The sequence below is a fragment of the Sus scrofa genome, chromosome 11 (assembly GCF_054392235.1).
Source record: "Sus scrofa isolate SSC_HxYL_T2T_F1_AM1 chromosome 11, Sscrofa_HxYL_maternal_Yorkshire_Landrace_v2.0, whole genome shotgun sequence".
Lineage (NCBI taxonomy): Eukaryota > Metazoa > Chordata > Mammalia > Artiodactyla > Suidae > Sus > Sus scrofa.
This window is the reverse complement of record NC_139393.1, coordinates 23,708,320-23,731,673: the sequence shown is the minus strand read 5'-3', so window position 1 is coordinate 23,731,673 and position 23,354 is coordinate 23,708,320. Positions and strand designations below refer to the sequence as shown.

General features: G+C 47.6%; 1 protein-coding gene and 1 long non-coding RNA gene across 21 annotated transcripts in view; one reads left to right on the top strand and one right to left on the bottom strand.

Annotated features, from left to right (window-relative positions):
- ENOX1 (ecto-NOX disulfide-thiol exchanger 1) overlaps positions 1-23,354 on the bottom strand; it is a 658,487-nt gene that overhangs the window by 623,111 nt on the left and 12,022 nt on the right. The gene's annotated exons all lie outside the window — the stretch shown is intronic.
- On the top strand, positions 10,219-21,412 carry LOC146398589 (uncharacterized). The gene is made up of 2 exons (XR_014819560.1): positions 10,219-14,161; positions 20,197-21,412. It is a non-coding gene; the product is annotated as an uncharacterized LOC146398589 (long non-coding RNA).

Below are 23,354 nucleotides of genomic sequence, written 5' to 3'. Positions count from 1 at the left end.
GGGTTCCTAACTCTAAATTCTACATGTGAATTCACGTGGGCTCCATGAATATCTAAATCTGTTCGTGTTGAGCCTGCCTCCATAAACAGGATGCCAGCTTCCCAGTGCAGCACGTCCTGTTTGCTGCACTGATTCTCCACAATGCCAAACTCAGAGGTCGAGTATTCCTCCATCCCTCATGCCCTCAGAACTTTATCTGCGCTGCTCAGGGGCATAAAAGAAGGAAAACCATTGTTGCAAACCCAGAACACAAAACCACTTCTCTGTTCCTGACTGCACAGACAACCTCAAAGTGTGCTCCTAATTGAAAGGGTTTGGAGGTTGCATGGGAGCATTTTCAGCTATATCCACAGCTCCCAATGACCGTCGCTGTCAGGAGCATCATTTTTGAGCACGACTGACACAGTGTATGAAGGGCAAAGGACATGGAGACAGCAGGGGGGGAAACACGCAGAATTAATATCAGAGGATGAAATCTGGTCAAAACGCCTTAAACTGGGGAGTTCCCACTGTGGCTCAGTGGTAATGAACCTGACTAGTGTCCATGAGGCTGCAGGTTTGATTCCCTGGCCTCGCTCAGTGGGTTAAGAATCTGGCGTTGCTGGGAGCTGGGGTGTAGGTCAAAGACATGGCTCGGATCCTGCGTTGCGGTGGCTGTGGTGTAGGCTGGAAGCTACAGCTCCAACTGGACCCCTAGCCTGGGAACTTCCATATGCTGCAGGTGCAGCCCTAGAAAAAGAGAAAACAAAACAAAACAAAGAAACCTCTGCAAACTTGCTTCCTATCTCTCTGTGTTGCCATGATGTCAATCCTTCAGGAGGCCTCTGTCACTGCCTCAATCAGGCCTCTACCCGCCTGTGAAGCTCTAAGGCCTCTCACTCACACGCTCTCGCTCTGGTTATAAAGCCTTACCTGTGGGCCGTAAATTCCTTCCATACCATTAAAAAAAAAAAAAAAAATACAATCATGACACATTTTGCAGTATAACCTTAGAAAAGCCAGTGAAGCCCAAAATCAGAAAACACGTCATCATTAAACTTACCAGCCAGAGAGCACCAATCCTAACACCCAGCACAACACTCTCCCAGGCTTGTCTCCCCGTCTACCGCATGTTCGCAAAACTGAAATTATAAAGTTACCCACAGTCGTTGTCTAAGTCATCAAGTAGGTAAGACGGCAGGAACACATGTTGATTATTTTTTGGTACCATTTAGTAAAAGACAGATAACGTCACAGAGAGCGTTAGAGCTTGAACAAAGCCATAAAAGAATCACGATGCGAGACCCTGCACTCTCTCCAGACGCCCACAGCTTATTACGAAAATGAGCAGAATTACCCAGCAAATGGAGAAATCCCTGACTAATTAGAAAACCATCCCTGGGCTGCTGTCGCTCAGCCAGGTGGCATGAGATGCCCTGTCCACAGACAGAGCTCTGAGCAGCCTTCTGGGCACCTGCGGTCGCACAGCGGGGGTAGGAACGCGGGAAAGAAGCAAGGCCAGGCCAGTCCCGGGAGGAGGAAAGAGAAACTTACTAAGGGCCAGCGGTCCCCACACAAAGACGGGAAGGCGGCGGCAGATACAACGCACCGCGTCTCTCACGGGGCTGGAAGCCCTCGGCAGGCATCTTATTGCTCTTTTTGATTCCCAGTGCCTGGCACAGGATGAGGCTCTGCTGAATGAATTTCGAGGCTGTCCCAGAAGCAGCTGCGTTGAAATTGGATGGGCGGGAATCAGCCCAGGTAACACACTCCAGAGAAGATGAAAATACAGTCTTCTCTAATTATAACTGTCCCTTTGTGACTGAGGCAAAAGCCAATGCTGCCATGTGTAAAAGGGAAATGTTTGTAAATAAGCTGGATAATGTTAAGGCTCTAGGCATCTTGAATCCAATTTCTACACACGTGCACACACACACACACACACACACACACACACACACGCACACACCTGATTTTCCAACTTCCAGTCAAACATATTTTCACTAAGTATGCTACTTCTGAGGTTAATGTACATTATGAAGGAAAAAAAAACTGGTTGGAAGATAATTATACAAGATACCAGATATGGGAGTTCTCTTCGTGGCTCAGTGGTTAACTATGAGGACTAGGAACTATGAGGTTGCGGGTTCAATCCCTGGCCTTGATCAGTGGGTTAAGGATCCGGTGTTGCCGTGAGCGGTGGTGTAGGTCACAGATGTGGCTTCATCCCGAGTTGCTGTGGCTGTGGTGTAGGCCGGTGGCTATAGCTCTGATTGGACCCCTAGCCTGGGAACCTTCATATGCCGCAGATGCAGCCCTAAAAAAAAAAAAAAAATACAAGAAGACCAAAAAAAGGATACTACACGTGGATATTAATTGAAAAACGGCCCTCAAGTCCCTGTTCCTCCCTGCATCTATACTCCCGGATATTTGACTTTGCAACTTCTCCCTTCGAGAGGTAGGTGGAGCCTACTGCCCCACTCCTTGGAGCAGGAGCAGGGTTGGCCTTGTGACTTGCTTTGTCGAGTAAAGAATACAGGGAGGTGACGGTGTGCCAGTTCCAAGACTAGGTCTCCAAAGGCCTTGTGACCTCCGAATCTCTCAGGGACCTGCCCAGTCACTGAGGTGGCTGTTGGATAAAGGGAGACAAGTGGCCAGGGGACCCCACCCGCCATCCCTATCACTCCCACTGACAGTCTGCCAGCCTCCAGTCTTGGGACCGGCCCACCCTCAGCCACGCTGCCATGTATACACAGAGGCAGAATGGTTCACCCGAGATTTAGGGCGATGCAACCTGAAACCACCGTGAGATACCACCCATCAAGGTGTCGAAATAAAAAACCATAACACCAAATGTTGGCGAAGATGCAGAGAAAGCAGACCACACAGACATTGCAGGCGGGCATGTAAAATGGGACAGCCGCTGTGGAAAACCGTTTGGCAGTTTCTAATAAAACTAAACATGCAACTACCCACCAATTGCACTCTTGGGCATTTATCCCAGAGAAGGAAAAACCTCGGATATGTTCAAACAAAAACCCTATACACAAACTTATACACAACTTTATTCAGAGTCGTCAAAACTGGAAACAAGCCAGGAGTTCCCCAACAGAAAAAAAAAAAAAATGGTTTAGAAACTGGAGTCCCCGTTGTGGCGCAGAGGAAACGAATCCCAATAGGAACCATGACGTTGCGGGTTCGATCCCTGACCTTGCTCAGTGGGTTGAGGATCCGGTGTTGCCATGAGCTGTGGTGTAGGTTACAGACGCGGCTCGGATCTGGCGTGGCTGTGGCTGTGGTGCAGACTGGTGGCTACAGCTCCGATTAGACCCCTAGCCCGGGAACCTCCATATGCCGTGGGTGCAGCCCTAAAACACAAAAAAATAAAATAAAAAATGGTCCAGAAACTGAACCACTCCTCAACAATAAAATGGAACAAACTACTAGTAGCCACCATAGCTTAGATGAATCTCCAAGGAACTGCACTGAGTTAAGAAAAGGCCAATGCTGTGCTTATATTTATATATTTACTTGTGAAAATGACAAAATTACAGCATCTGGAAAGCAGACTAGTGGCTGCTGGGGGTCACAGCTAGGGGAGGGGCAAGTAGAGAAGGGGATGGGTGTGGGAATAAAAACAATAAGCTACATCTTGACTATTGTCTTCAGCACCCTGTTTGTGATACTGTATCATGGCCTCCGGGGGGGGGATTATTATTTGAGGTGACTAAGTAAAACATACAAAGGATCTCTCTATGTTGTTCTTATAACTGACTACAAGATCTGCAATCATCTCAAAACAAAAAATTTAATTTAAAACTAACTACTTGAATGGCTTTGGGCAAGTTCCTGAACAGAGTCATAAGCCTCTGGTTTCCTAATCTACAAAACAAGGATCGCTAATAGGGCTTCAATTCGATGGTTATGTGAAATGGTATTTATAATGCTCTTGGAGGATCGTATTCAATAATGTTACTATTGAGGTTCCTCGGAAAACGAAATATGGAACTACCACATGATCCAGTAATCCCACTTCTGGGCATATATCTGGATAAAACTACAATTCAAAAAGATACAGGCACCTGTATGTTTAAAGCAGCACTAGTCACAATAGCCAAGACATGGAAACAACCTAAATGTCCACTGACGGATGGATTAAGAAGAGGTAGTACACAGACACAATGGAATACTACTCAGCCATAAAAAAGAACAAAATAATGCCATTTGCAGCAACTTGGATGCAACTAGAGATTCTCAAGCTACATGAAGTAGGACAGAAAGAGAAAGACAAAGATCACATGATATCACTTACAAGTAGAATCAAAATATGGTACAAATGATCCTGTTTACAAATCAGAAACAGATCGCGGACAAGGAGAGCAGACTTTTGTTTGCCAGGGGATTGAGAGAGGAAATGGAATGGACGGGGAGTTGGGGGTCGGTAGATGCAAACTGTGACATTTAGAATGGATATAGTTCCCTGTGCTACTCGGTAGGACCTCGCTGCTTACCCAGCCTCCTGGGATAGACCATGACTGCAGACAGTATGAGAAAAAGAGTGTGTATACATGTGTGACTGGATCACTGGGCTGTACAGCAGAAATGTACGTGATACTGTATCTCAACTATAATAAAAAAAAAACATGAATAGCAATAGTAACAATAAATGCAAATAGCAACAAACAACAATAAATAAACATGGTCGCATATAAACAAATACTTGTTTCAAGTCCAGCCACATTTCATGGGGCATGACAGTCAGGTAGGTGGCAGCAATTCATGCGGTCCAGCTGCTCACTGGAAAATAGACCTAAGGCAAGGGCACGGAGACTTTATTTGCTTGAGGACCAAGACACCGAGAAAGAGAGCCCTATTTCAGTACAAGCAGTAGAACGGAACACAGAAAACGTGTCAGAAAGTTGAGTACATGAAAACCTGGCCTAGAAATTGTTTAGTCGCTATACTACGCCTAAAGATACGTAACTAAGCATAGACCCCAAGAGACACAGAATCTGGGAGCGAAAGAAACCTTACCACGCTTACCTTTCCCATCAGCATTTACCAAAGGCTGTGCTCCGTGATGCCTAATAAGGAAACAGCTTGCTTTCTAAAGAAAGGGATAGAGACGGAGATGACGGCGAGGTCACTGCTGTTCAGAGTTACATGTTATTGTAGAGCTTAAATCAGAGCTTGGCATTCACATTTCAGGCTGCACATCAGTCATTGAGATTAGTATTTTGCAAATAAGGATTCATGGCTTGCACTTCATACCAGCTTGGAAGGACAGGGATGTCTCCTTAGGTGTAGATAGAGGCTGTATTTTAAGCTATTTTCTTCTTTAATGGCCTCTGAATCCAGCCAAGGTACAGGATCACAAGCTGCGCTATAGTGAAGTGTCTCCATGGGTCCATCCATCCTTTCATTCAGCAGAGAGTCAGTGAGCATCTCCTTTGTGTTAGGTGCCCTATCAGACGCCGCAGCGACAACACTGAACAAGAGTGACACGATCCCTGCCTTCATGAGACTTATATGCTATTAGAAGAGTGACTTAATTGCTAATGATCATAAAATTGACAATAACGGGGGTCACAGAGGGGCCTTGGGAAGACCTCGCTGGACGCAGAAGCGTCTACTTATCTGACAGCTTATCAGCAACAGTAAGTTGATCTCCATACCATGTGAAAACAGCTCAATTAGATTTTTTGTCATTATATAAGGGAAATAAACACTTCATGGAGTTCCCACTGTGGCACAGAGGGTTGAGGATCCCGAGTTGTCTCTGCCGTGGTTCGAGTTGCTGCTGAGGCATAGGTTTGATCCCTGGCCCATCGTGGTGGGTTACAGATCAGGCATTGCCACAGCTGAGGTGTAGGTTGCAGCTGCAGCTCAGATTTGATTCCTGGCCCAGGAACTTCCATACACCATGGTGCAGCCAAAACAACCCCCCTCTCCCCCCAAAAAAATTAAAAAAAAAAACAAAAAACACTGCGTTTATTCATTTATCTGTCATCATGAAAGAGTATTCTGATCTGGCTCAGTGTACTTTTCCAGAAGGCTGGAAAGTGTTACCTTGTGCTAAAACTGTAATTAAACTTTCAAAAAACTGGAGCTCCCACTGTGGCTCAGTGGGGGTTACGAACCCAATTGGTATTCATGTGGATGTGGGTTCTATTCCCGACCTCGCTCAGTGGGTCAAGGATCCAGCATGGCTGTAAGCTGCAACGTAGGTCACAGAGGCAGCTCGGATCTGGCGTGGCTGTGGCTGTGGCTGTGACACAGGCCGGCAGCCACTGCTCTGATTTGACCCCTAGCCTGGGAATGTTCATATATCCCAGGAGGGACCCTAAGAAGAAAAAAAAAATTTTTTCAAAAAATGAAATCCTTCTAAAATGCAACAAGCTGTACACTCCTCTGCATCACTAAGTGGACAGCTGATTGGAATTTGCTTTCTTTCCAAGGGCCCCTAGGGACCACTGGGAAGGTCAGTGCCATGCGTTCCCTTGCACGTGCTCTCCGGGGTGGACAGAGGACCAGACCTCCTGCTGCCTGCCTCAGCCCTCCGACTGTACGGATGCCCCCACCCCCAACTCCCGTAACCAGGGAAGGGCATCAGCTGATTTGCCCCTGCACCACACAACCCCAGCGCAGCAACATTTCCTGAGAGCCTACTGATTCCCCGGGCTCTTGTCCACACTGCCTGCCTCTGTCATCACTCCTCCCTTCTCACCTGCTTTCTTCAGCGACATTTTCTCCTCCTTGTGTTTTCTAAGCTGGAGCAGAAATGAAAATTGCCAAGGGAACCCAAACAGCAGGTACCACAGTCGAGTTTAAAGTAAAAAGACCCTTTGCCTAAAACAAAATTCAGGTGCAGGAGTTCCCATCATGGCTCAGTGGTTAATGAATCCGACTAGGAACCATGAGGCTACGGGTTCCATCCCCGGCCTCACTCAGTGGGTTAGGGATCTGGCATTGCCATGAGCTGTGGTGTAGGTCGCAGATGTGGCTCAAATCTGGTGTGGCTGTGGCTGTGGTGTAAGCCAGCAGCTGTAGCCTTGATTCGACCCCTAGCCTGGGAACTTCCATATGCTGCGGGTGTGGTCCTATGAAAGACAGGACAAAAAAAAAAAAAAATTCAGGTGCAAGGGGTTTGTGAAAATTCTTTTGGGGAGGCCAAGGAGTACTGTGCCTTTCTGACTTCACTTCCAGAATCACAACTACTCCAGAGCATTAAAGTAGGAAAAAAAAACAAAGCAATAGCACCAGTGAGCATCACGTCCAATTAATATTAAATAGGGTTTTTCTTTACAAAGAGCTCAAATATTTGTTCTATTACCTTGCTTCTTTTCCCCAAATTCCTGTGATACAGATAAAAGCAAGCACAATAATTAATACTTTGAGAGGGAAGCTGTGGCCACCAATATTTTTTTTTTTTAATGGCCAGACCCAGGGCACATGGAAGTTCCCAGGCCAGGAACTGAATGCAAGCTGCAGCTGGGACCCATGCCGTGGCTGCTCCTTGAACCCACGGCCCCAGGCCCAGGGATCAAACCAGCATATCTGCAGTGACCCAAGAGGCTGCAGTCAGATTCCTAACCCACTGCACCACAGCGGGAATTCCCACCAAGATTCTGAGTTTGTTGTCCAAAGTCACAAAAAGAGGCCTGAGTGTCCTTGCCTTCCTGCCCTCGTTTTCCTTCCAGGAAACAATGCTTCCAAAGCTTTCCAGAGAAGAAATGACCAGCACACAGCTGCTCTTCCTCTCAGATATTAGGAAACCAAGGAAGAAAAAGCAAGTTCCTCAGAACTAAGATAAGTAAAAATCTTTTAAAAGGTGTTTTTGGGAGTTCCCACTGTGGCACAGCAGAAATGAATCTGACTAGGAACCATGAGGTTGCAGGTTTGATCCCTGGCCTCCAACAGTGGGTTAAGGATTCAGCATTGCCGTGAGCTGTGGTGTAGGTTACAGACGTAGCTCAGATCTGGCGTTGCTGTGGCTGTGGTATAGGCCGGCGGCTACAGCTCCGATTAGACCCCTAGCCTGGGAACCTCCATATGCCGCAGTGCAGCCCTAAAAAGACAAAAAGACCACCAAAATAAAAAATAAAAATAAAAGGTGTTTTTGGTCTGAAGAAAACCACCCACACAAAAACTTATAGAAAGGGGGAGTTCCCTGGTGGCTCAGTGGGTTAAGGGCCAGGTACTGCCACTGCTGTGGCCTGGGTCACAGCTGTAGCTCGGGTTCCATCCCTGGCCCCGGAACTTCCACATGCTGCCGACATGGCCAAAATAGAAATGATGGAAAGTATCTAAAACTGACTGGAAAACTCTTCTTTTTCTATACCATCAGAGGGACTCATCACCTTGAAATTACTTGACATAAACACAATAACTTTCCAAGTACTTTTCACGCAGTGAAAACCCACACAAACACAGACAGGCAGAGACCTTTCTACGACAGCACATGCAACGGTCTACACACTTGTGCAGACAAGACTTTGCATGAGGATGTGACAGAGAGCGACTCCCCGCCCACTAGCCCTGGAGGTCTTCGCACTCCAGGCGCTGGATTGGACTGTGTTCAGACGAATGTGCCTGTTAGGACCCGCCTCTACCCGCTAGTCAGCTGGAGGGACGGTGCCTGGCGCGCCTTCCCTTTCTCCTCCTTTGTGTCCGCTGCTTCTCCCAGCATTCTTGTGAAATGATGTTTTAAGGGTTCACAGTGTTCTCACTGCCAGATCTGTGTCACTTTCCAGCCTCAATTAGTGAAATACTACAAACTTTTACGGGGGGGAGGAGTTGGAAACAGCTTTCCAAGTCCTCAGCGGCTGAACCGGAAAGGAAAAGAAAACAATAAAAGCAAAGCTCTGGCGGCTGCCCTTCTTTAGGTCGTGCTGCCTCCTCCTGCAAATCTAATTACTGCACATCCTCCTCCTTTGCTTTTTTGACACCAGATGTCGAATAAAGCTGGACGTCCGAGGGCAGGTACAAGAATAAGGTGGAAGATTCCCCGGGGTGGGGGGGGGGGGTGGTACGTGAGATGGGCAGGACCGCTGCAGCACATCTGGAGGGACAGCTCGGTGTTGGCAAAAGCCTGCAGAAATGATCTGGCCGCAGCTCCGGGAAGCAAGATACCCATAAATTAGAGCAGCTCAGGGGCAATTTAAACTTTGTTACACTTCTGTCTCTGCTACCACAGTGTGCTTTCTGTTTGGAGCTCTTAAGATGCATGTGAGCTGCAGGTGTAACCGTTTCTATTTCATCCATGCGATCCTCCCTCCCCGCTCCCCTTAACTCCTAGGGCTGTCAATAGTCTATGGTTGAGAAGAAGAAAAGCTGCTCGGGTCAGGAGCAATTATTTATTCGACAGGAAAGCCCAAGTCTCAGTTCTCAGAGATAATTCAGGGTGAGAAGGTAGCTTCCTTTTAACTATCAGATTTGAATTTCTTCCTGATCAGCTTCCTCCGCTGCTTAGTTAGCCCTGGGATGAAATGTGACTTTAACTCCCTACCACGGTTCCTCTATGCCCTTTAAGTGGTAGTATGACTAGTCAGGCGCGGAACCAGACAGAACAACAGAGAGGAAAGCAGAAGTACGGACCTGGATCGTTTGCCTCCAAGAAGAGTTAAGCCATCCATTTTCACCAAAAGGAAGTTAATCATCTGAGAGAGGCACTCACTCTGAATCCCACAGTCCCCCCAAAAGGCACAGTGAATAGCCAACGGTGGTAATGAGGCAAGGCATATACTCTTTTCCTATTTGCAATGCAAAACAACACTTACTCTACCTCAAGTCAGAAGATATTTTAAGGGGGGAAAAAAAGTGTCACCTTATATGAAGCCTGAAATATTTATGGCATATTTGCATTTGAGTGAATGTAATTAAGAGGGTGTCTAAACGAGTCAGTCAATTCTCAATTATGCCTACTAATGGACTGGATCAATACAGTGGATCGCCTAAAATGGCAGACCATGTAGCTTAATGATGGCTCATAAATCCAGTCTCTTTATTATTGGTAAATGGAAGCACTGAATATTCCTCAGGTGTAATCGAATTCATCAATTCGAAGCAGTTGAGAATCTTTGAGGGTCATTCTGTCCTACCTTCTTCTTTTGCACCCAAGGGAAATTTGGCTTAAGGAGGTCCCTGGTGGCCTAGTGGCTTAAGGATCCGGCATTGTCACTGTAGCAGCTCAGGTCATTGCTATGGCACAGGTTCCATCCCTGGACTGGGAACTCCAACTTTTTTCTTTTTTTTTTTTTTTTTTTAGGGAGGCTTTAAGTGTTTTTTGTTTGTTTGTTTTTCTTTTTAGAGCTGTATCTGCAGCATATGGAAGTTCCCAGGCTAGGGGTCGAATCAAGAGTTGCAGCTGCCAGCCTATGTCACAGCCACAGCAATGTCAGATCCAAGCTGCATCTGTGACCTACACCACAGCTCAGGGCAATGCCAGATCCTTAACCCACTGAGGGAGGCCAGGGATCAAACCTGCAACCTCATGGATTCGTTTCCACTGTGCCACGACAGGAACTCCTGTGACAGGCAATTTTGATTGAAAGAACGCGGTACTGAAAATGCCGCTGGCCTGGAATAAGCAAGAGGCTTTTGTTGATCAATTATGCAAGACGGATAACAAAGCAACTTAAAAATAAAATGTGAGGACATTCTGGAAATAGAGAGTTACATGCATCAGCATAGATCTATAAGACCCACAGAGAATTGAGAGCCTAAACATATGAGACTTCACCCTGTTCCAAAAGAATTCCAAAGGCGATTCCACAGCTTGTCACGACCCTCCCTGATGGCACATTCTCATGTTTACCTCTTTCACCACCGTCACAAAACACCTAAGTGATACCTCCTTACTGCCACTTAAGAGGCACAGTGTTTTGGGTTTTTTTGTTTTGTTTTGTTTTTGTTTTTTCTAGGGCCCCACCCAAAGCATATGGAGATTCCCAGGCTAGGGGTCTAATCGGAGCTGTAGCCACCGGCCTACACCACAGCCATAACACTAGATCCAAGACGTGTCTGCGACCTACACCACAACTCATGGCAACGTCAGATCCTTAACCCACTGAGCGAGGCCAGGGATCGAACCTGTAACCTCATGGTTCCTAGACGGATTCGTTAACCACTGAGCCACACCGGGACCTCCGAGGCATAGTGTTTATTCGAACGTTGCCATAACGAGGTCATTGAAAACATAACAGCAGATGCTGTGCCTCAGTGCGGCATCGTCTAGAACGCAAAACAATTCTCCAAACCTACCTTCTCCCTCATCCAGCTCACGCCCTGAAATAGCTCCGCAAACATTGTTAAACAAAGGGAATGAAAGGGAGAGAGTTTGGAGAAATCCTTGAGATGTTCTGCGGGAAGAAAACGCGGCTGGAACAGAAGGCCTGCTTTTCTCCAAGGAAGCATCCTCATCAACCCAGCTGAGAAACGAGCCCACTTGTAACAGCGCAACCAGGAGCCGGGATAATTACAACAGAAGCACTTTATTTCGAATCATGAAAAGAGTTACACTTGATCTTCTTGTTAGCAGGGGCTGTGCAGACAGCAACATTAACTGTGAAATGGAAGGGCAGATAACAGCTGATTTGAAAGGGGATTGTGTAAATCTAGTTAAAGAGCAACTTTAGAAGATTATTTTCAATTACTGAGATAGCATCATGGCTCTCAGGGAAAAAAAAATGGAAAGGTTTGTTCTCTACACCGCATACAGCGGACGCAACCTCACAAAACCGCCTGCTTTCAAGCAGCACTATCAGCCAGCAGCTAATATGGCCTTGGCTCCACTTCGCCCTCCCCCTTTTTAAGGCACTTTCAATTATTTCGAGCCCTCACTTAGCTTTGGGAACAAAAAGTCATTTCAACTGGAGAAAGACCTTAAAAAAAAAAAAAATCCTCCTTCAGAATAATGAAAGCATTGAGATTTCCAAATGCCCAATATATATAACCTGGGAGCCCTATGTCCACACCAAGGCTGGGGTCAGGCAGGAAAAAGGCACCTGTTTGGTTGATGAAGTGGCCTTTGCCTCACCTGGCAGAAGGTTTAACTGAGGACATCCAGGCCTCCAGCCCCCGATCTCTCCGCCTCCACTGGCACAGGGGACCACGCACCGATGCATGGGTGGACCAAGCTGCAAGCTGCATCTCTAGCTGCCTGAGATAACCTTGTCCAATAAAACCCCCAGTTGCCATTTTCTTTAACGTGGCTCACGTAGAGGGTGCTAAGGATACATTTAGGAAAGAAGGGAAACCTAAATAGGAGCTCCTGTCATGGCTCAAGTGGGAACAAATCTGGCTGGTATCCGTGAGGATGCAGGTTCGATCCCTGGTCTCACTCGGGAGGTTAAGGATCTGGCATTGCCATGAGCTGGGATGTAGGTCACAGGTGCGGCTTGGATCCAGTGTTGCTGTGGCTGTGGTGTAGGCCAGCGGCTATGGCTCCGATTTGACCCCTGGCCTGGGAACTTCCATATACCGTGGGTGCAGCCCTAAAAAGACCAAAAAAAAAAAAAAAAAAGAAAAAAAAGAAAGAAAACCTAAATAAGCAACAAAGACCCTAGTACAGGAGAAACATCAAACTAGGACGCAGAAAGCCCAGTATCTTCCTGGCTCTCTCACTGACAAGCTCGGTGACAAGCCTCATCTCCCCGGATTGTACCCACTGAGTGTTTCCAATGCTTGAGCCACTTTTCACCAAGCTCCCTGGATGTACCGTGTTCTTCTGGACCTCTGGGTCTCAGCTCTGAATGACCTCTTCTACCTGGACAACTTCTCTGGAGGCTCGCTCATTCTCACCTCTGCGAGTGGTGCTCCCTTGTCAGAAGGAACTGCACTCTGCCGAGGGCGCGTGGAACGCAATCTGCATCAAAATGCTTAGGACACGGGTTAGTTATCCAAGCCTGTCCCTTCTTGCCTCCTGCAGCCTGGTGCTCTCCCGGACAGGCATCATCTCACCCCTGCACATTCAGAACTGCTGTCACATGAGGGAACATTTGCTGTAAGTTCGTGAAATAAAGAATGAGGTGCTTCTGTATAGCGCAGGGAACTATATCCAGTCTCCTGGGATAGACCATGATGAGGCATGATAGACAGTATGAGAAAAAGCATGTGTATATATGTATGACTGGATCACTATGCTGTACAGCAGAAATCGACACAACACGATAAATCAACTATGATATAGATTATTAAAAAAAAAAAAAAGATGAACTAATGAAGGAATGAATAACGAATTGACCTCACCAAATTTCAGCTTCCTCACCTTTACTTTTGTTAGTTTTGTTTTTGTTTTTTTTAGGGCTGTACCTGTGGCATATGGAGGTTCCCAGGCTAAGGGTTCAATAGGAGCTGCAACTGCCGGCCTCCACCAAAGCCACAGCAATGCCAGATCCGAGCTGCATCTGTGACCTACACCGCAGCTCACGGCAATGCCGGCTCCTTAACCCACTGAGCGAGGCCAGGGATCGAACCTGCCTCCTCCTGGATGCTAGTCAGATTCCTTAACCAGAGCCATGACGGGAACTCCAATCTCATCACCTTTAAAGCAGGGGTAGTAATCATTGCCCAGTTCGTTCAGAAGTCATGGTGATGCCAAGATGATCTGGTGCTTTGGCCGTTGCTAGGCGCTGTCTGTGTATGATGATGATGGTCAAGCGATAAGATCAAAATGCCACCAAGTACAAAGGCGGTATCTTCACCCACAGCCAGATATCACTCCCCATTCACTTCCATAGACCACCCACACTCAACTCAATTGCAGTATTCTTTTCTGAGAAAGAGAAATGTAAAATTCAGCAAAAAAGAGGACCCTTTCCTGTCCAAAAAGTAAATATTCTCCTGGCACGAAAACGAAACGTCTTAAATAAGAATCATTACAGTCACTTCACAGGTGCTTCTCCTTCCCTTCAGCAGCTGCAGCTCCGGCCTGGATGTTGACGAGACACTGACGCCAGGGGGTGAGATCACCCGAATACTGCGCCTTCCACTCCCACGCGGTCGCCTCAAAGCGTTTTATTCATTTTTGAGAGTTAAATTTGGGGCAAAATTAGAATCTAAGCCCAGGAGATGGCATCTCAGGTAGCCCTGAAAAACCACTCCCCTCAAAACATTTTATTTTGTCTTTTTTTTTTTTTTTGTCTTTTTAGGGCCACACCTGCAGCATATGGAGGTTCCCAGGGTAGGGGTTGAATCGGAGCTACTACAGCTGCTGGCCTACACCACAGCCATGGCAACACCAGATCCGAGCCACGTCTGTGACCTAGACCACAGCTCACGGCAATGCCGGATCCTTAACCCACTGATCAAGGCCAGGGATCGAACCCGCAAGCTCATGGTTCCTATTCGGATTCGTTTCTGCTGCGCCACAACGGGAACTCCACCTCAAAATATTTTAAAAGCAAAATTGCATCTCTCTGATAACCAACAAGGAGCTACTACAAAGCCCAGGGAAATATACAACATCCTGTAATATATCACAATGGAAGAGACTATGAAGATATGGGAGTTCCTGTCGTGGCTCAGTGGTTAACAAATCCGACTAGGAACCATGAGGTTTCGGGTTTGATCCCTGGCCTTGCTCAGCGGGTTAAGGATCCGGCGTTGCCATGAGCTGTGGTGTAGGTCACAGACATGGCTCGGATCCCGCGTTGCTGTGGCTGTGGTGTAGGCCGACAGCTACAGCTCTGATTAGACCCCTAGACTGGGAACCTCCATATGCCTCGGGAGTGGCCCTAGAAAAGGCAAATAGACCAAAGAGAAAAGAATATGAAGACAGACAGGTAGTAGATGTTATTTTGCCATACAGCAGAAATTAACACAACATTATAAATCAGCTATACTTAGAGTTCCCATCGTGGCTCAGTGGTTAATGAACCCGACTAGTATCCATGAGCACATAGGTTTGATCCCTGGCCGCAATTAGTGGGTTAAGGATCCAGTGTGACCGTGAGCTGTGGTGTAGGTCCGAGACGTAACTCGGATCCCACCTTGCTGTGGCTATGGCACAAGCCGGCAGCAACAGCTCCGATTAGACCCCTAGCCCGGGAACCTCCATATGCCATGGGTTCGGCCCTAAGAAGACAAAATAAATAAATAAATAAATAAATGGGCTATACTTCAATCAAATAAATGTTAAAAAAAAAAAAAAACTGCATTGCTCTGGAAGCACAAGGCCCTGAGGCACTAAAGGGCTAAGGCAGCTCTTTGCAGTGGGATTTTGAAAAGGACCAAAGCAGGATAACAGCTCCCATTTCAGTTGCAGGTAACTGACGAATGTACGCTCACCATTTCTCTTCGAATACCTCGGTTCGTGCCCAACTAAAATGCTCCCTTGGCCAAGGAGGAGAAAGAAGGCTCTCACAGGATCAAGACCACCGCTGCAACCACAAGAAATCCTACAGCAGTTCCGTTATCTTGAGCGAGCTTGGCTTCCCATCCTCAGGCAAGCAGAAGCGTGGCCTGTCCCCTCAGGCCCTGGAACCACAGGCCACTGTCCCCGCTACAGCTCAGGCGTAGAAGGATCCGCCCCAATACCCTGATGCCTAAAAAACCCATCTGCTCACAACTGTTCCCTTCTTTATATGTCAGGATTATTTTAAGAGGACACATAACCCTTAAGTGATGTTCAAGTCCCAGGGTTCCCCTCGCTCGGAAGAGCTGAACAGCTGTCGCTTCTAAACGTGGCGACAGAGTCAAGGTCAAGCGATGGCCAGTCAAAATCCTGCAAAAGAGCTGAACTGATCTCCTCACTGGCTGGAAGGACTGAGAACTGAGAGTCCTCTCTGAAAGGATGAAAAACCCGCCCCAGCTGCAAGTGATCAGAAGCGAGTTGGCCCATCAGCTGCCCGGCTGCAGCTGTGTCTCACGCTCAGCTCACCCAAAGAGATTCACGCTCTTGTGGTGCCAAAATAAATGTCTCTCTTAAAATAAAAAAAAAAAAAAGCCCAATTGAAAATAACTCTCTAATCTGCATCCTTTCAATAGAACTGAAGTGCACTTCACCAACACAGAGCAGGGGCATCTTGAATTAGCAGAGAACTATTTTTAACACATGAAGGATAAGATATGAAATTAGTTTCACGGGGAATGAGAACCTTGGAGATTATTTACTTTGCCTTAATTACTTTGACTCACCATTAATTTAGCTTTCCTAGGGTACTAAATATTTCACGCTAAGATTTTGAGACGAAAGAGACCGGAGCACAAATGCAGAGCCCTGGACGGCTGAAGCAGCACCTTCCCCACAAGGCACGGATGCCCCCGCGGGGCATCCATGGCCGTTCACAGGGCACTGCTCATTGGCACTTGCAGTGGCCGCCTCTCTTGTTTTTTTCACCCTGAGATCAAGAGCGCTGCCCTCAAGGATGCAAGGAGTCAAACTTTACGCAGCTTCTGTTTCTCTCCCCGGCCAATAACATCACTGGGGCTCCCCGCGACTCTCGGCGAGTGCCAAATAGGGCAGGCAACAAGTGCCGGAGCCAAGGAGACAAAAGTCTCGGCTGCGCACTTGAAGAAGTTTTTAGCGATCAGTGCAATTGGGTAAGGGAGTCAATTCCCAGGAAAGGGGGCAAAGGAGCTGCCACAGCAGATATTCTGTCATGGCTTCATTCGAGCATCCGTGGGAAAGGATGCTCGCAGCTCCCACTTGCAATGAGCAGGGTTCTGCCACGTCCAGCTGGGCGCTCGCCAAAGCCCCGTAGGCTCCCCCGTGGCTCCTAATCAGTTGTCCACTGGCAGAGGCCACAAGTACAGGCCGTGCTCAGCAGCAGGCAGGAGCCGGAGGGGAGCAATCGGCTTGGCGCCCCTGCAAGAGATTCACTGGGGCCACTCAATCCGCCGGTGCCTCCGGCGCCACTTGGCATTTGGCGGTGAGCGGAGGTCAGTGGGCAGGCAGAGAGCTGGCGCCCTCCCTTGTGACCTGGGACCAAAAGAACCCTCCCTTATTCTACATGTCAGAGAATCGTTACCTCATTCCGCTCCTGTGAGTTTCAGCCATTCCTTTCCCCCACTAAGCAGGCTCTACCCCAACATTCTTTTTCTGTATAAACGGGTTTTTCACTCGGATACAACTTTGCTTTATTTATCAGCTGCCCTTTTTCTTCTGCCTGATGAAGATGTTGTGTGACTCCATCAAGTCACAGCCTTCTGGACCCAATAAACGGAGTAGCAGCCAAGTTCCTCGTCTTCAAAGTCCTGCCACTTCTCTACTTGGTGACAAAACGCCATTGTGGACATATGCTTCCAGGACCAACCTTTCCAATTTAGTAATAACAGCTAATGCCAACGCCTTTTTCTTTAGCCTGCGTGTAGCTTTGGAACCTGCGCACGTGCACCATACACTTTATCTATTTTTTCCCCCATTTGGCCCCTTTCCCAGTGTCTCACGCTCTCAACACTCCCACCTCGAGGCGTCACCTCCCACAGGGAAGCCTGTCCTCGTTGTCACCACTGATGCAACTCCCTTGTCTTCTGGGTCATATCATGGGGGCCACCTGCGCTCCCGGTCACTCGTATCATTTACAATTCCCAGGTGTACGTCTTCGAGGCTGCATCCTAACTGCCATATGGGCCCGGCATTCCCTCTTCTTCCATCATCAGAAAAAAATGAAGTGAGTCGCTGTTAATCCTTTCTCCCGGGGAGAGAAGGAGCCTCGCAGAGCACGATGTGGTGGAAGAAAAGCTTCTAAGTTCCTACCTCTTCCACCTACCAGCTCTGACGTGGACCAGTTACTCCACCTTTTTGAGCTTTAGCTGCAAAAAGTTAAATTGTACTGATTTATTAATTTTTTAGGGCCACACCTGCGGCACTGGGAGGTTCCCAGGCTAGAGGGCCAATCGGAGCGGTAGCCACCGGCCTACGCCACAGCCACAGCAATGCCAGATCCAAGCTGTCTGCGACCTACACCACAGCTCATGGCAACGCCAGATCCTTAACCCACTGAGTGAGGCCGGGGATCGAACCGAGTCCTCAGGGCTGCTAGTCGAGTTTGTTACCACTGAGCCACAATAGGAATTCCAATTTCCTCTTATTATTGACATAAAAAAAAAAAGGTTGCCATGAGAATTAAACAGAATAGCATGTGCCACTGTGCCTGACAATACTCAAAAGCCACCGACTATGATCCTTCTGCTGGGTTTCCATTCACACACCATTCCCATTCACCCTAGTCAAGCTTATCCTGGCAAATGGCATCTCTCTGCCATTGGGTCCCTGGACGTGTGTCTTCCCAAGAGCTTCCCCCACTTGGAGGAGGTGACTCCAATGGGTGAGCAAGGCACACAGGGCCCCATGGTCCCAGAGATCACTGCTTTCTGAGTCAGCACTTTCCTACTCAATTCAACTGCAAGAAGTTCAGACATACGACAATCGATAGCACGGGGTACGCGCATAAATGGCCATCATCTCCTGGCACTTCCAGTGAGGTCTGGCCTGTCTCCGTATCACACTGGATGGGAAGTAGGCAGTAACAGGGTGAATACAGAGCACGTGCCGACGGCAAGATATAGGCGGCCACTCAGGGACACCTCAACAGCCCATCCCCAAGCCATCGCCCACCAAGCACTAGACGTGCAGCTGGTAAAATGCGTTCCCTCTCCATCCTCTCCTCTTTGCCTTCCTGGTGAAACATTTTATACCAGAGAAGCTTTGATTAACCTTAAATTCTGTCACGTCAAATTTGTCTTGCTCTGAGAAACTGTGACATCTGAAATTCTGCTGTCATTCTGAGGTCTCCACTTAAAGGTTCAGAAACTTACAAGAAAAGCTCCCAACAAGGGGAATTGGCTAAAGGGTAGTTTTCTAGCGCTCAGATGGCCATGGCTATTACGTGCAAAAAGGGTGGGCCCTTTTTTTTCTCTTTTTTTTTTTTTTGTCTTTTGAGGGCCGCACCCATAGCATATGGAGGTTCCCAGGCTAGGGGTCTAATCAGAGATATAGCTGCCGGCCTATGCCACAGCAACGCCAGATCCTTAACCCACTGAGCGAGGCCAGGGATCGAAACTGCAACCTCACGGTTCCTAGTCGGATTCGTTTCCGCTGCGCCAGGATGGGAACTCCGAGGGCGTGCCTTTGATCCAGCAATTCCTCTAGTAAGAATTTACCCCAATGATATCATTGCACACCTGTCAAACGGTGTACACACAAACATGCTTAGAGCAGCGATGAGTTTTAGATGAAAAACTGGAAACGACTTAAATGTCTATCAGCAAGCCTGGAGGAAATTCTATTATACACTTAGCTGTTCCCCTTCCTTCCTGGCAGAACCCTGAGTCTCCTGCGCAGGAAGTTGCAGTGGGATCAGCAGGAACTTCCACCCAAATCCGAGGCAATCAGAACACGTCACGTTACCTAAAATGGTCCAAGAAGGAAGCCAGGGAGTTCCCGTCGTGGCGCAGTGGTTAACGAATCCGACTAGGAACCATGAGGTTGCGGGTTCGGTCCCTGCCCTTGCTCAGTGGGTTAATGATCCGGCGTTGCCGTGAGCTGTGGTGTAGGTTGCAGACGCGGCTCGGATCCCTCGTTGCTGTGGCTCTGGCGTAGGCCGGTGGCTACAGCTCCGATTGGACCCCTAGCCTGGGAACCTCCATATGCCGCGGGAGCGGCCCAAGAAATAAGCAACAACAACAAAAGACAAAAAAAAAAAAAAAAAAGAAGAAGGAAGCCAGGAATGGTTTTTGTCTTTAGGGTTTGTTTGATGATTAAGACACGTTCCCTTTCTCTGGTTGGTGGATGGGCCCCTAGAACTGCAGCTATTTGGCCCCCATGAGGAGTAGGAAAGAGAAAACTAGCAAGAGAGAAATCCCAAATCCCGAGTAAGCCATGCCCGAAGCCCTGCCCACTGGATTGTTTCAATATGTTCTTGTTATGTAAGCTCATTCGCCCTGGGATTTGCATTACTTAGAATGAAAAGCATCTGATAAAAATATCTGGTCATTCAAAAGATAACATATATTTGTTGACCTGGAAAGATGCCCGCATCTCATTCAAACAGCATAGCGATTTCCAGAATCGTGCTTAGAACAAAATCTCATTTAGCGAGAATTTTATCTGTATCTTTTGTATGTGCATGTGTACGTGTATGTGGATGTGTGTATAAATTTGTAATATATAAACATATATAAACGTGTGTGTATGTGTGTGTGTGTGTGTGTGTGTATATATATACATATATATAGTCTTGTAGGGCCGTACCCACAGCATATGGAGGTTCCCAGGCTAGGGGTTGAATTGGAGCTACAGCTGCTGGTCTACACCACAGTCGCAGCAACACAGGATCCGAGACACATCTGTGACCTACGCCACAGCTCACAGCAATGCCAGATCCTGAACCCACTGAGCAAGGCCAGGGATCAAACCCGAGTCCTCAGGGACGCTAATCAGGTTAACGGCTAAGCCACGACGGGAACTCCTGTGTATATATATTATATACAGAGAGAGAGAGACAAAGAGACAGAGACAGACAGAGACAGGGAGATATGCCTGGAGAAATTTTACTAAAATGTCAACAATCAGTAGTTCTAGCATCTCTGAAGAATGTTACTTTCCTTTCTGTATGCTTCTACGGTGTTTGCTCTTATACAATAAGATGCATTTTTTGTAGGACAGAAAAATTAAGCTTTAAAAAAAGCTGGCTATTGACTGATTCTGTTTATCTTCAGTGTAAATTAAATGGGCAGCTTTGCCTCATATCCCTCTCCAAACTGAAGTGTTCCAAAGAAAATAAAAAAAAAAAAAAAATTTGAAGACGCTGGCCAGGCACTCAAAGTATTATTTCATGATAAAATTCCATGATGAAGCAATAAACCACTTGAAGATCTGAATTTGTTCATGCTGGAAAAGAAACACAGCCAGAGGTGCCTAAGTGTCTTTCTAGAAGAATGGAAATAATATTAATCAAAATGAAACACCTTCGGATTCCCAAAAAGGGAAGGGGTGGGGGGGAGAGGGTGGGAGGTGCCGGGGGGCGTAATACACAGATGCTTCCAGAAAAAAGCAGGTGCCAGTGAGGCCACCAAAGTGTGCAGGGGCAGCTCTGGTCGGGGGTGCTATCACGCTGCTGCTGCTGGATAGCCACACCCTCTTTTCATGGGGATGAACCCGCCCCCCAAATCTAGCCCCACTCTTTGGCAGGGAGGGATTATTCGAGTCGCTTTAAGCTCTCCAAAGGGAAAGGGAACTGTTTCAAGCAAACTCGAAAGCTAGGTGTTCTCTGTGAGCTCTTTCAGTTCAAAAATTATAATTTAACTCAACACATTACATAAATTGTTGGGAAGAAGAGGATTATTTGAAAGATCCAAACACCACCACAATAGAAACATCCGAGCATCCTGGGCTTAGCAGGAAGTCGACAGCTCTGAGAGGTAGCACCGGGTTAGAAAAGCCTACCAAAGGCAAATGGAAAACAGAAGTCAAAGACAAAAAAAAAAAGAATCTTGATCTGTTTACTGGCAATCTTTACTTCAGCCGGGAGGATTTTCTGACTGTAACGTCTCAGCAGCCCTGGCTTTAAAACCAGTTAATTGGAGTCAACATCTCTTTAAAGTAAGCAGGAAATCTGTAGACATGAGGTACCTCCGAAAAGGCTAGAATGGTTTGTTTTACCGGGTAATTGCCCCACAGTTATGTGTTTCCCTTGCAATAAATGACTACATGGCACCTACACTGTATTTCATGATAATGCCCTTGTTTACAGTCAGTCGCCCCTTTAATTCTGGGGAGAGTCAACTTCCTCCAAGAAAGAAAAGAATCGAAAATAAACACCACCCATAAAATTGTCGGTATTACGTATCTGCCTTTGGGATCAAGTTAAAGCTGCCACTGCACATCGTGGGGTAATAAGGAAGGAAACAGAAACCACATCTTTGCAGAAAGCGACTGAACCGGGAAAAAGTCCAGGCTTCAGAAGGACGGCGGGAGAAACCACAGGCTGTGCTTCACGTGGGCACCACTTTCTTGAAGGAAAGAGCACAGAGTCCGACCTGGGAAGAAAGGACTTTGAACTTGGTCTGTTTCGATTTTGGCTCCACCTGCAGCTCCTATTCGAGTAGGTGCCGGGATGGCACCAGCGTCGCCACAGAGACAAGCCGGATCACTAACCCACGGTGTTACAGTGAGAACTCTGGGGATGTTTTTTTTTTTTAAGGGAAATAGAGGAGAAATTCACAAAAGAGCAGGCATAATTGGTGTCTCGTTATTAAACAAACTGTCCTCTTGCGATTATAGGGATTCCTTCTTCCCAATCTTGCATTTCTATTAACCCGAACCCTCATCTGACCATGAGGCTGAAGGGGGTCTGAATTACTTGCCTTCAAAGCTGATACCCATTAAAACACACTAAGTTCTTTTTTATTGTCAGCTCACCCAGAGCCGCCTGATCCACCATCCTCCCGCCCAGCTCACCCCACTTGGGGTCACTGAGGGGCGAAGAGGCAAGTGAGTGGCCTGCAGGCAGGTTCCAAAAAACTGCGTAACTGCGCACCAGCCCACGGAATATTCCCCAGCCCGGTTCCCCCATGAGGGCAGCAGAACGTCAGGACCCCTGCCATGGCCTATTTTCTTTCTTTTTTTCTTTTTTTTTTTGACTTTTGTCTTTTCAGGGCCACACCCACGGCATATGGAGGTTCCCAGGCTAGGGGTCGAATCAGAGCTACAGCTGCCGGCCTACACTACAGCCACAGCAACGCCAGATCTGACCTGCGTCTGCAACCTACACCACAGCTCACCGCAACAAAGGATCCTTAACCCACTGAGCGAGGCCAGGGATCGAACCTGCAACCTCACAGTACCTAGTCAGATTGTTTCCGCTGCACCAAGACAGGAACTCCAATTTTCAATACTCTTCTTTAGCCAACGCTTTAGACTCTCTCAAGCCCCAGTCCTTAGGCCTGGGGGTGAACTGCATGGCTGTGAACTTAGAGCATGCCCATGGGTGCTGCAATGCCTAAAGGTACCGCTCCTGGCATCTGAGGATGGGGTTGTCTGTGCGACCTTCTGGACAGCATGGATGGAGAGTGTTCAAAAGCCTTCTCCTGGCCCCAACTCCCCACTCTCTCAGCTTGGCTGGGGACCCCTGGAGAAGGGACAAAGCCACCCAGGGCAGCCAAATAGGGGACCCACATGGAAGCAACCAACAAGCCTGCTCTCCAACAGGGGGAGGGATCTGTGGACAGCCACTGAGGTGGCGAGGGAGGCCACCTCCTTGGTCCCCAGCTTTGCTTCCTGTGATGCAGCTTCTAAATGTGCTTTCTACTTGAAGATGCCACTTGAGGCTTTTTTCCCAAAGCACTCCTAGTCACCTTCTTACCAATGGTTTTGTCACAGAACCATATATATTTCGGCGGGAAATGAAGTAGAGGAGCTTAATAATACATTT